Source organism: Periplaneta americana, chromosome 13, assembly GCF_040183065.1.
Source record: "Periplaneta americana isolate PAMFEO1 chromosome 13, P.americana_PAMFEO1_priV1, whole genome shotgun sequence".
NCBI classification, from domain to species: Eukaryota; Metazoa; Arthropoda; class Insecta; order Blattodea; family Blattidae; genus Periplaneta; species Periplaneta americana.
The window spans coordinates 112,568,975-112,583,609 of NC_091129.1; the positions used below are offsets into that span (position 1 = coordinate 112,568,975).

Sequence of the window (14,635 nt, forward strand, 5' to 3'; positions counted from 1 at the left end):
TCACATAGAATCAGTTCCACGGAGTTGCTACACATTGTCTGTAATATGCTGCCATCTAAACATTTTTTCTAGAAATGTGTAAAGTTACCCCCCTTGTGTAAAGTATACCCGGTTGACGGCATATAAATGCATATTCAGGGGGTTAGTGCATATTTCTCAAATATTTGGATGTGGATGCATATATTACACTTCTACCCGAAGGTCGTTACTAGTGAATAGCTTCTCAAACCTACATTTAAATATTAAACTGTTTATTGTTTCAAACCCTTTACTCCAACGCAACGACAATCATTCGTGATCGTTGAAATTTTAAAATTGTTCCATAATTATGAAAATAACATTTAATAAAATTGAAAACACAAGTTTAAGTTTGAAGACAATTCAATAATACGGGACAAATATACGGCAAAGGGCAGACATTCAGTCCCTGTGAGGTGGTAATAAATCTACATTTCCTAACCGGAATCGAACTCGTGTCACTGGTTTTGAAGTCGGAATGTCTTACCACTAGAGGGCGAATGTATATGCACTAAAAATAGTGAATATATATATATATATCCATGCATTTATGCAGTAAAAACGTTGAAAATATGCTCTAAAAATTGAGAAATATGCACCAAAAAAGTGTTGATTTTCAATGAATTCACGATTTTCTCATAAATTTAATCAAGTAAACTAATAACTGTAGTGAACTAATGATAAAAATGGAATGATATTATTTCATTGAATTTATTTGGTAATTAAATTACAATTCTCATTAGTCATGTGCTCATGTCATTAATCATTATATTCATTATATCAAATATCATTCACCAATCACGTCATGATTATTTGATCAATTGTTTTGTTACAGTGCACAACTAAATATTTTTCAAACCGGAAATCGAACTCGTTTCACTGGTTTTGCCGTATATTTGTCCTGTATTATTGCTCATTATTAGAGACCGACACAATATGAAGATAATTTTGCGAAAATATGAAATATGTCTTGGCAACATATGAAATAAATTACATTTCAATGCTAAAACAGTTGTATTTCTAAACCATTTTAAAAAATTTACATAGGTAGGTCTAATTATTACAAAATAAGCCTTTAGAGATTCATAATTTTGTCTATATTTAATATGCTATCAAATAAAATACAGTAAAATCTCGTTAATCCGAACCCCCGATAAGCCGGACTTCGCTTAATACGGGCAGGTAAAAAAACTGAGTTGGGAAAAATTAAAGAACTTGTTTTAAGACTCACTTTTATACATTAGAAATAAGGAATTACAGTAATTTCAATATTTTTCACGTGACGCAGAGTCAGGTCCGTCAGGCACATCATCATAATAAAATTATGGGTAGGGGCAGGTTTTTATAGAGATTAATTTTATCATATTTGCGGAGATTGTTGAAGATTGATTTGTACTCTTGGCGAACATTAATGGAAATTTTGTAAAATACAATTAGGTCTATTTTGGAATCGGAGTATTATTCTAACTCAGTATGAATATTACTTTCCAAATAATTAACATTGAAGGTTCGTTGGATTCTGGTAAAGGTGCGGTATTGTCAATAAACAATATTTGTTGGATTGAGACTTTATTTAACACACATTCATTAAAAACGAAAAAAACTTACAGCTCTCAAATTAACACTTTCAAATTATTAGTGAAATGTTGAATTCTCCGTCTTTTGAGTTCACTAATGTAATAAGAACACCTGGAATACCATGTAATGTAGCCTACTTGGATATATAACAAATTCAAGTGAAAAAAGAATCCGAAAAAACTCAGAATATGAAATTCGCTATAAAACGACGCAATAGTAGGCCTAATAATTCACGAAAGTGTTCATATTTCCTATATTTATTGTGTCGTGATTTTCGCGATCTCCATAAATATCTAGCCCTGATTATGGGTTACGTAGGCCTATGTACTGCATTGTATGGATTGCTTTACATTTTGCTGTATTGTATAAGCTTAGTGTATTTAGGCTAGGCCTATGCCCTTCAAATACATACATCATAATAAAGGTGTTTTATTGCTATAAACGGAGTTTTAATACACTTTCTACTGTTCTTTTACGTATTTCAATTAATCCGGACTTTCGTTAAACCTGTCAACTTATCCCCTCAATTAGTCCGGATTAACGAGGTTTTACTGTACAATAAATCTGCACAATTATGCAATTTGTAAGCAACAACTAGGTTTTAACTCAATTTTGTGCACAGAAGAGGATAAAACAATTCTTACATTGGCTGAACCAAACATTGGTTACAATAGGCCTCCATCACAAGTAACTTTCCTGCATTTTCTGGCAAAAGATCATACTTACTGTCAGTTATTATTATTTTTTTTTGTAAGTTGATAAACCCATGAAATTAAAAACAAAGCAGAAGTTAGGCCTAAGAAGACAGCAAAATTGATGGCAGGAACACGTTTAAAACATAAATTTATATGTTTACAAGTAGACATGGCAACACTGGAAAGATTTTCACTGGATTCGAAAGAATGAGCAAAGGTTAAATAGGAAGTAGGTCTACTTATTTTGTTCTGGCTTCTCGAATTGACGCTGTGAGTTCAACGACTCTCAAGGGTGAATTTGGAGATTTCAAGTCCTTGGGAATCCCGAAATGTTGGTGAATGCATGATCTGTCTCTTTTTTTTTTCTCTCAAGTGTTTGTCTTGAAAATCATCTTTATTGTTTCCTTAACTACCACTGAACCGAGCTTCCAGATACTATAAGCACAAAATAGAAATATTTTCTAGTAAACACTTGAAAAACTCAAGCTATACATTTCAGCAACAATCCGGAATTCCAAAGGTAAGTAAAATCTTCAAATCTCCCTTTAAGAGTCATTTAATTCATACCGTCAATGAAATCGAGGAGCCAAAACAAAATAAGTGGTTACTATTCCACCTTTGCTCTTTCTTTCGAATCCAGTCAAAGTCTTTTCAGTGTTGCCATGTCAATTTATATAGGCCTATATGTAAATTGATGATTTAAACTGGTTTCAACAATCAATTTTACTGTTTACTTAGGCTAAATTATGCTCATTTTGCAATTTGATGGTGTTTTCATTGTACTCGTATTTGGAGGGTTTTGGGTTCAAAATCTGGGGCAGTCCAATCTGAGCGAGGTTTTTTTCGTGGTTTCCTCTATCAATTATACATGAAATATTTCCAGTAATAAAGGAGAAACAGGCCTGGGTAGCGCAGTCGGTATAGCGCTGACCTTCTGTGCTCGAGGTTGCGGGTTCGATCGCGCCCCAGGTTGATGGCATTTAAATGTGCTTAAGTGCGACAGGCTCATGTCAGTAGATTTACTGGCATGTAAAAGAACTCCTGCGGGACAAAATTCCGGCGCACCCGCGACGCTGATATAACCTCAGTAGTTGCGAGTGACGTTAAATAAACCATAATTTAAAAATAAAGGAGAATGCCAAGTTGGTACCTAATTTCCACGACAGACAGACAGACCCATAACTCTCTGACAATAATAAGAATATAGCCATCATAATAGATGCAACATTGTACAGGAGGCAGCGTCTGTCAAGTAGGAGTTAATTGTCCGGTTCAGAGATAGATGGTGACTCGGTCGGTGGTTTAAGTGCCCAGCTGTCACTATAGATGTCGTGTTGGTGGGAGAGCACCTCGGCGGATCGGTCCAACCAATTTCTTTTTCTCTTCCTGATCAGTTTCAGCATCATTCTTTCTTCACTCACTCTTTCCAACACATTTCTTATTCTGTCTGTTCAATTCACACGCCCCATTCTTTCCCATAACCACATCTCAAAAGCTTCTAGTCGCTTCTCTTCATTTCGTCGTAATATCCATGTTTCTACCCCATAAAATACCATATTCCACACAAAGTACTTCAAGAAGAGTCATCAAGTAATCTAGCTACAAAAGACGACATTCTGCTAATGATGAACAGTTTTATAGAGGGAATAAAATAGGTAAGGAGTATGGGGAGGAGGCTAGCTAGGATGGCTAAGTATAATATGTAGAAAATTAGTGAGATCGGAAAATGAAAGGTACTCATGAAACAGACATAATAACGAGCATATTGGACAATGGTGTAATATGTTTTAGTATCAAGTATTATTAGGAACAGTGTGTGTTCGATATAGTCTAGTGATCTGAAAATCAAGAACAAAGTGATAAAAGTGCAATTCTGAATGAATTAGTGAAGTGTAATAGGAAGTTAAGTAAAACGATAGAGATAATTGAAAATAGGTGAGGAGTCTGGCGGAGGAGGCTAGCTAGGATAGTAAGTATAATATGTAGAAAATTAGTCAGATCTGAAAAATGAAATTCATACAACAAACAGACATAATAATGAACTTATTGGACAAGTGGGTAGTATGTTTTAGTAACAAGTATTATTAGAAACAGTATGTGTTCGTTATAAGTGTATTGAAAATCAAGAACAAAGTTGTAAAAGTGGGAATTTTGAATGATCTAAATGAAGTTGTTAGGTTTTTAAAGGTGGGAATAATCATCAATTTAAATGGGATATAAAGTCAAATTATAAGAACGTCTACAAAAGTTATATCTGTAATGAACGTAATTGTGGCACCGGATACAAAAATTGTGAGGTCCACATTACAGGGATGTAAATGTTGGCAATCAAGTACAATACAAATACAAATACAAAGCACTTCACTAGTCTCTTCCTTAGTTCTTTTTCCAGAGGTCCACAGAAGGTGCTCTGTTTTCTATGAAAAGCTTCCTTTGCCACTGCTATCCTCCATTTGAGTTCCTGGCTGAAGCTCATGTTACTGCTTATAGTCCATCCCAAGTATCTGAAGCAGTCCACTTGCTCTAATGCCTCATTTCGAATTCCCACGTTTACCTTGTTTATTTGTCTTCCGATAACCGTGGTACTCGTCTTGTTTGCATTTTATCTTCATCCCATACTGCTCATAGCTGTCATTAGGTCCAGTAGCATATCCCTTAATATCTCCTCTTCTGCCGACAACGCCATATCATCAGCAAATCTGATGCATTTTATTTTTTTCCCTCCCTCTATCTCTCGTCCTATGTTCCGAAAATAGTCCTTCATTAAATCCTCCAAGTAGGTATTGAATAGAATAGATGATAAAAGGCATTCTTTTCGTACTACTCTCCCTATTTCACTTCCTTCTGACATTGCTTCTCCTATCCTAACTTCGAGTCATTTCATATAAATGTTATAGAAAAGATTTTTCTCGTTCCAATCCACATTTATTTTCTTCAGTCTCCCCATCAGTTTATGCCAATCCACTTTGTCAAATGTCGTTTCTCGGTTCACAAATACTATAAGTTACACACTTATACACACACAGAGTGAACCTAAAGTAATGTCGTTAATTTCAGGGGGTTATTCTCTCAGATATTTCAGACAAAAAAGTTTTATACATCAGGACCGTTTTTGCAAAACTTGCTGCCTGTAAAAACTAAATTTTATAGGAAACACAAAAAACTGAAATAACTGCAAGTTTTTCTATAGCTCTCACATAGCAGAAAGCAAGTTTTGAAAAAACGATCACACTTTGACACACTACTGTGAAGGAAATAATAAGATTTTCCTAGAAGCCTTTAGCATCATGTAGATTCCTGTCTTATGTTAATTAATCCACCAAAATTTCAATTTTGAAAATTTTGCAGTTAGCAAGTTTTGCAAAAACGGTCTTCTTTGTCTCGTTTTTGCTTCCTTTTCAAGATTTTTTTTTGGTATGAAACATTTCACAGCTTGTTTTGGGAAATCCATTGATTTAATTTCTAATGTGCTCGGTCGATTTAAGAGGCCAGTGTATTATGATAGTAAATTATTGTAAGAATTTCAGTTTTATCCTTTAAATGTGCAGAAATTTGATACGAACAAATAGGCCTATAACTTTTTAAAATTCTTTTTCAGAACGAAAAGTTACACTTGTTCAGAGCCAACTAGGCCAGGAGATACTGGAGTAAGGTGGCCAGTTCCTTTCCCCCTCCATTGCATACATCGCCGACTAGCTACATATTACACTAGTCAGACCAGCTTAGTCCACATTAACTCGAATAATCGAGACTCTTTCGTAATTTATTTTGCTTCTAGCTCTCTATCAAGTACGAAGATTCATTGCGTGCCGAAATCTACAACACGGGACCCACAGCTTCAGTTCCTTTTCGGAGAAAGACATGAAAATCATTTTATTATTCTTTATGCTCGACAATGCAGAAATGTAGTAATTATACACCTGGTAGCAGCCGTTTAATGGACCTCATTAAAGTACACCTATTCATTAAAGTTCAGGTGTTCCACCAATCAGAAAACACCATTGTAGCAATATGAAAGCGCAAGTATCGATTATTCTCGGATATGCAATCGAAAGACAACTAGCGAAACGTCACGGAGGCTGGAAATCCAATACTGTCGCAGAAGGTTATGTTCTGTTACTATAATAATTAGTGTTAATTGTAAATAATATTCAGATAAATTCAATTTGTCATCTCGTTTTTCAATGTCTAAATCAATTTCAAGGTTATATCAAGATTAATGTTTATTTTACTCTCTAGATTATATCAAGGTCAATGACATTTGTTTCTCGGAAAAAATCAATACTTTCGCAAATCAATACATCTCACAATTTACGAGATATTGCACAAGGTCAGTTCCGCTCCCCAGTCAGATAAGAATAACATGAATACTTATGAATAATTTCAAGTTAGAAATATGGTCGAGCATAAAAAGTCGTATGAATCTTGCCTATAATGGTAGTAATTAAGACGCTCGTATGAAAATTATGAAACCCGCTTGCGCTCGTTTCATGAACATACTCGCGTCTTAATTACTACCATTATAGGCTCGTTGCATAATGTACTATTAAAATCCATCAGAAATTATTTCACACCAGCGAAGAGGTTGACTGACATAAGAATCTGCAAACTACTTTGTTAATCAAGTCACCATTTTAGTTGGTTTCGAAATATAATAAAAACACCTGGCGATAGCTTTAATACGCATTACACCGTCTGCAGGCTACTTAGGAGAGAAGGAAGGGGCTTAAAAAGTTACATGTCTCGGGATGTACTGATAGGGTAGTAAAATGAAGGAGGTGACGAAGGGGGAAACGCCAAGTACAGACAGACTCTGCTGGGAAGCGGCCAGTGGGAATTGAGAGACGAGACGAGACGTGCGTGAGTGAAAGATTATATTAGAGAGTTTGTTAGGGTCTAATTGGGTGGCTGCCGATAAGGCACTTGGGGTGGTCGTGAGGCTGAGTGGAGTGGACAGTAGCTTATCTCCACAGTACTTGGCTCCAGTGGCGTGGTTTGTTTACTTAACAGAGTTTCCAATCACACATGTTCTTTGATATTAGATTCCACAACGATTATTATTATTATTATTATTATTATTATTATTATTATTATTATTATCATCAGTTTGTTTCTCTAGGGCTCAAATGGTGTGTTTGCAGCGGAAACGATTTCTATTTCCGGACGAAAGGTCGTCATTCATCCTGTCCTTCGTTTGGGACTGAGTGTGCCCTTGATAGCCACATGTTCTGGGTTGTCTACAGCGGTGATTTTTGTGCAATTAATACCACACAGTCAGGGAACCAGTGTTGCCAACTCAGAATTCCATTTACCGCTGCACAAGCTTAAAAAACCGCTAAACTGTAATTGAAAAACTCCAGATTTTTCTTAACACATCACTTTCAAATTTGAAATACAAACTATACAGTTTTGGGAACTGGAGAATTTTAAAAAAATGTAGACTAAATTATGGAAAGTGTGTAGGCTATCACTTTGTAGGCTCTATATTCTGTGCAAAATCGTAAGGACATTTAAATCTGAATAATTTGCATTCAATATCATTACATCATTTACATCGAGCTTTCCAACTACCACCGACAACTTCTTCCACCTAATTTTTCAACACATGTTTTTTTTTTTCACACATATATAAACTTTAGAACGTAGAGAGTTATACGTGGCGTATTTCTTCAAAGTGAATGAAGTAGCTCAAGAATATACTGGACACTTCGGAAACAATCATATTCACAATCACACCAGTCGGTTCGTAATCTGATTTCACACTGAACTGGAGACGTGCCTGCCAATAATGAGTCTGGTTTTAAGTATGTCTGTGTTACATAAACTACAGAGTGATTTATATAGAACTGACACATTTCTTTCATTGTTTCAAAACGAATTGTGCTAGCGACAGCTTATTATACCTAAAATGTAGAGGAATTTTGGGAGATTATTTAACTCTATAGCAAATGTTGAAAATGTCCTCCATCCTGCATAAGGCACAACTCAACACGTCGTTCCATGTTACTGGCCACTCGTTGGAGGACTCTGTTGTCAGTAGCTTGAATCTCCTGTGTGATGTTGTGCTTCAGATCGTCCAATGTCTGGGGACGTGTGGCGTAAACCCTGTCTGTTAAGTAACCCCATAGAAAGAAGTCCGGCGTTGTCAAATCTGGAGATCTCGGTGGCCACAGGTTCCTGGAAATTATTCGGTCGTCAAAGAAACTTGCAATTAGTTCCATGGATTCATTTGATGTATGGCATGTAGCGCCATCTTGCTGAAAATATCCTTGACTCAGCTCTACATCGTCCAGTTGCTCAACAAACTCCATGAAAATCAATCGGTACTCTGCAGTGTTCACAGTCTGGTTAAAAAAAATTGGCCCCACTATTCTCTGTGCGGATATTACGCACCAAATTCCGATTTTAACCGGGTGCATAGGTGCTTCATGGATGACATGTGGATTTTCAATGGCCCAATGGCGTGAGTTCTGTGAGTTCACATAACCGGATAAATGGAACCATGCTTCATCTGTGAACCATGTGATGGACAATATGGCAGGATTTTGCACAATGAACGTCTGAAACCAACGACAATAATTCAATATTTTATCCTTATCTGGTTCCTGTAGCTGAGTGTAGCTGATGAACAACCGTAACCCTATATGGTTTTAGGCCTGCACTTTTCGCAGCTCTCTGACACATTGAGTAGGTGTACCCTGTCTCCTGCGACAAACGTCTTAATGGTTTTTTGGGTGACTGCTCCAGTCGTGCTCTTACGTCAACAACAACCGTGGGAAGCCTAGATGAACGATGCTTGCACTTTTCACTCGCCAGAGATCCAGTTGTTTCCAATTTGTTTACCAGTCCCAGTATTGTGTTTCTTTTGGGAGGATTGCGAACACCAAATTCTCTCTGGTATGCCCTTTGAGTAGCTGTAATTGAATTCATAATCCAGTATTGCTTCACAAGGAAGAGTCGTTGATTTAATGTGTACTGCATTTTCACGTTGACACAAAATGTTGAAAACAGCTGCCAACAATAGGAATAAAACATAAACATCTGCGCATCTAGTACTGCCAACAATAGGAATAAAACGTAAACATCTGCGCATCTAGTGACAAGGAATCGAAACTCCAGAACATTCTGCTTAATTTGGTGCTAAAATTGGGTCAGTGCTGCCAACAATAGGAATAAAACATAAACATCTGCGCATCTAGTGACAAGGAATCGAAACTCCAGAACATTCTGCTTAATTTGGTGCTAAAATTGGGTCATTGAATGAATTTCCAACGGAATAATTAAAGAAAGAAATGTGTCAGTTCTATATAAATCACTTTGTATAATGCGGACTGATAAATTAAATAATATATCATAATATAAGTTATCATAAATGGAAATAATAATAATTCAGTTCATTATCTAGTCTTTGTGATTAAATATATCTATTAATTTACAAAAACATTGCATACATGATTAGACTAAGAGTTTAACAAAATGCAGGATACCTTATTTGTACAACAACAATGGATGAGGCAGGAAATGGACGTGGTTGTACCAAATCGAGTTAACATAAAACGTTGATAGTTTATACTCGCACAATGAAAAATTGTGATAATACCATATTAAACTCTGATTTATGATTAACTAATTTTGTTGTCCGCAAGTACATATAAAAACAATTATATCTTTACAGAAAAAAGAACTGAAAAATATCGTCTCCTTCTGCCGGAATCATAAAAAAACGCCAAATAAACAGCTAGCCGCTGACGGTAAAATTCTGTAGCTGACCATAGTCCTGAAAACACCAGATTTAGCTACAAAACCGCTGACTTGGCAACACTGCAGGGAACCCCGATACATATGGGCAGTCCCCGTTGGTTATCACTAGAAGTCTACGCAATATGAAGAAAATTGTGCCAAAATATAAAATTTAGTGGTGTTTTCGTGGTATCACTTACGAGAAGGCTTCGGCCTAGGGACACAGAGTAACCAGTATGAGGTTTAGAGTACACGGAGTATAAATGACGTCATGACCCGTGTAGAGGGGTGACTGCAACAGCACAGGTGGGTCCGTAATGTGCATTACCGTTGTGTGTATTGCTGCTTGGCTGCAGGCTTCGGCGTACGGACACCTGATTGAAGGTTACAACTCGCGTTAATACTTTAATGCTAGGCATTTATTGTCTACACTAGGAATGAACTGTATATACTGCATCTGTACAGGGTGAAATATATTTTGTGCCGTACTGTGACGGACTGTTTACATGTTGAGACATGAAGTAACGGCACGCTCCATCTCCCACTCCACTCGAACAACACAACACTATCGTTCGTGCGTTCTGAACTTCATGCGTTTCTGTGCCCAGGACCGAAGTCGGCTTATGAGGTTCAGACCTATCTTCGGACAGTTGACTATACACCAATTACCTCGGATAAGTAAAAACTCGGATAAAACAGATGGTTACTGAAAAATTGTGTTTTGATTAGAAATTAGACAAACTCTTTACTTAGTAGACTAAATCGAATGGGTTAATATGAACTCTAGACCTTTAAAAATGCAGTCGACCTAGCGTAGTCGGTATAGCGCTGGCCTTCTGTGCTCGAGGTTGCGGGTTCGATCCCGACCTAGGTTGATGGCATTTAAGTGTGTTTAAATGCGACAGGCTTGTGTCAGTAGATTTACGGGCGTGTAGAAGAACTCCTGCGGGACAAAATTCCGGCACACTGGCGACGCTGATGTAACTTCGGCAGTTGCGAGCGTCGTTAAATAAACCATAATTTTTATTTAAAAAATGCAGTACAAATACGTTTTTAAAAAAGGCAAGTGACATGCTATAATGTACAATATTTACAGTATTTTTTTTAATCGGGCTAGGATAACACGGAACCTCGGTTAATCAAAATTCGGATAATCGAGACTCTACTGTAATCGGCTATTTCTCACTCATGTTGTATAACTTTCGCATTTGAAATCTCTGATAAGTAGCCTGTTAGGTCGTCTCATAAGTTATGTCGGTTTTATAAGTTCGGTGTTTTGTAAGCTTTTAATGATTTTATTTAGCTGGGCAATGCAATTTGCAGGATGCTATGGTTATTATTGCGTGTTGTGGGCATGTGGTAGTCGTTAAGTAGACCTACTAATACAAAGAATAGAAAATGGAAGTGATGAAGTTGGAGATTAGGGTCCTTCTTAATTACTAAGTATTGAAAATAAGATTATAAAGCTGCTCCCGCGACTCTAAGAGTATGTGAGGATGAAGGTGTCGTTAGTGAACGCATAGCATAACGATGATTCCAGCGTTTGAATAATGGTGAAGGAGACATTAATGATATAAAACTTTCTGGACGATCTAAGGTTTGGAATATTGAGAATACACTCAGAGTTTTAGAAGAAAATTCACTAAAAGTGTACACGTAGGTTGTCAAAAGAACCTTATTGCTTCAAAAGATACAAAACATCGCCACATTCAGACGCTTAGAAAATCATATAGGAACACTAGGCTATAGATTTGTGCGTCATGAATTTACATCTGAACAGGCTCAAAGCAAAGTGGATATCTCTCATCAGTTTATCGCTAATCCCATGGATGATAGATTTATTAGGAGAATTGCTTTTTTTAATTGGTTATTTTACGACGCTTTAACAACTGATATGGTTATCTAGCGTCCGAATATGATGAAGGTGATAATGATAGCGAAATAAATCCAGGGTTCAACGCCGAAAGTTACCCAGCATTTATTCATACTGTAATAGATTGCGGGAAAATCCGGGAATAAACACAACTCGGGATTGAACCACTGTGTGCATTTACATGATTAGACTTACCTTGCCTGATTTCATAATATGTTTGCCTGTTTGGCAAAATACAGGCCTAATATATATTATTTCACTATTATTATTTTTACTATTATTAGACTATTATTATTATTATTATTATTATTATTATTATTATTATTATTATTATTATTATTTGAACTTCTCCACCTCTTCAAAAGATAAATTTCCAATTTTTATATTTCCATTTCGTATATCTTGGAGCAACAGTAACAAATATAAATGATACTTGGGATGAAATTAAACACAGAATAAATATGGGAAATGCCTGATATTATTCGGTTGAGAAGCATTTATCATCTAGTCTGCTGTCAAAAACTGTGAAAGTTAGAATTTATAAAACAATTATATTACGGGTTGTTCTTTATGGTTGTGAAACTTGGACTCTCACTTTAGGACAGGAACATAGGTTAAGGGTGTTTGAGATTAAGGTGCTTAGGAAAATATTGAGGGATGAAGTTACAGGAGAATGGAGAAAGTTACATAACACAGAACTGCACGCATTGTATTCTTCACCTGACATAATCAGGAACATTAAATGCAGACGTTTAAGATGGGCAGGGCATGTAGTACGTATGGGCGAATCCAGAAATGCATATAGATTGTTATTTGGGAGGCCGGAGGGAAAAAGACCTTTAGGGAGGCCGAGACGTAGATGGGAAGATAATATTAAAATGGATTTGAGGGAGGTGGGATATGATGATAGAGAATGGATTAATCTAGCTCAGGATAGGGACCAATGGCGGGCTTATGTGAGAGCGGCAATGAACCTCCGGGTTCCTTAAAAGCCAGTAAGTAAGTAAGTATTATTATTATTATTATTATTATTATTATTATTACATTGATGGTGGTGGTGATTCTTATCGGACATATTTTTCTGTTAAATAATTACATACCGTAGCTATAGAGTCGCCCAATAATATTGCTACTGTAAATAATAGTGAATGGTTTCATATTTTTGGGTAGAACCTGTTTGATACTAAAGCGGTTTGTATTTCCCCATTATAACGAGACTATCCAACATCTGCCACTCGACAGAGAACATTTGAGGAATATGAATGAGCACGAAGGCGCTTACAGTGGCATGTGCGGAATCCCACGCAATGTCCGTTTCTCCCACTCTCCAGTTCGGTTTAAGACGGATTCCACGACTCTTGAGGCAATTATTCATATCCTCAGCTTTATGAGCTCTTAACAATACTCTTTTATTGCAGTTTATTTTAATTAAGTCTGTAATTTTACGAGCCTTCAGGACTCTGATGGAAAATAAATTAAAAATTTGTTTTTGCCCCTTGTGGGGCTCGAACCCACGACCTTTGGATTAGAAGTCCAACGCGCTTTCCACTGCGCCAAAGGGGCTAACTGATAGACCACCACAAAGTCTTATATGCATGCTATTTTTTTTTTATTTCTACAAGCTTACGTAATCGTTCCGAGTAACTGGAGGGACTGAATTTCTAGATAGCCTACCCTTACCGATTACGCAATCTGGAGTGTGAGAGAAACGTGTAGTTTCTTGTATGAGTATATGAAACACATGCGTCATGTCTTTGAATTCAAATTTACAATCTTCTCTGTCTGCATTTGATCGCGTTCATTAATTCATGGTAATTTGTCTATCAACTACTTCTTGGTTTTCTTCATATTTTTCTCTCAGAAGGGAATGAGTTCATGTTGAAACCTTTCCTCTGACTGTACATAAAGGCTGATTCAGGACCTCTGCAACAAACTCTGGGGATCGTAAATCTCATAATGAGGATTATTTTTTGTAAACACTCTGTTTTCCGATGCGACATCAAAACCAATACAGGTTTTAGTGACATTAACAATAAAATTATGAAATGAATGAATTATTTTTCAAGTATGTTTGCTGACAAATTACAGGTGTTCAAAGTGTCTATCCTGAACCTGAAACCTGATTACATTCATTACACCGTCGTAGCAGCGGTTATTGGCCTGTATCGAATTTGATCAAAAGCAGTCAATACTCTTACAGTCGGTTCCTCTCTGGTGTCAATTCGAGTGGTGTATTACTTAACATGTCCCAAAAGAAAAAAAAGAAAAAGATTAAGGGCATGAAGTCCGGTGATCACGCTGGCCACTCAATAGGTGCGGCTCTCCCTATTCATTGCTCCTCGTAGATGTTGTTCAGATGTGCTCATACAACCAGGTTGAAGTGCATTAGAACGTTATATTGACTCACATGTCCCTTCACATCGTGAAGAGTACATCTTCCTTGAGCAGCGGAAGCGTTTGTTTACTCTTATTTATATTTTACATCACATATTCTAAAATTTTTAAATGTTCACTTTGAGTGTAATTATTTGGAATCTTCTACCATTATTTGTTCATTTTCCTATAATTTTTCACTTTCTGTTTTCAGTCGCTGTCAAGTAAACATTTGGTACATCAAGTAAGATATCTTTTTTCTTCTGTTTGATCTGAAAATTACGCTAGATTCAACTTAGGAAACATGTTATTTTCTGTAAAAAATAAGTAACTTGAAAAGCTCAATCATACTCTTCCT

At 36.5% G+C, this 14,635-nt stretch overlaps 1 protein-coding gene and 1 non-coding gene across 2 annotated transcripts in view; both read right to left on the reverse strand.

The window, feature by feature from the left end:
• Drgx (Dorsal root ganglia homeobox) overlaps positions 1-14,635 on the reverse strand; it is a 263,542-nt gene that overhangs the window by 156,059 nt on the left and 92,848 nt on the right. The window lies entirely within an intron of this gene.
• Positions 13,395-13,467, reverse strand: TRNAR-UCU (transfer RNA arginine (anticodon UCU)). The gene has a single exon. It is a non-coding gene; the product is annotated as a tRNA-Arg (tRNA).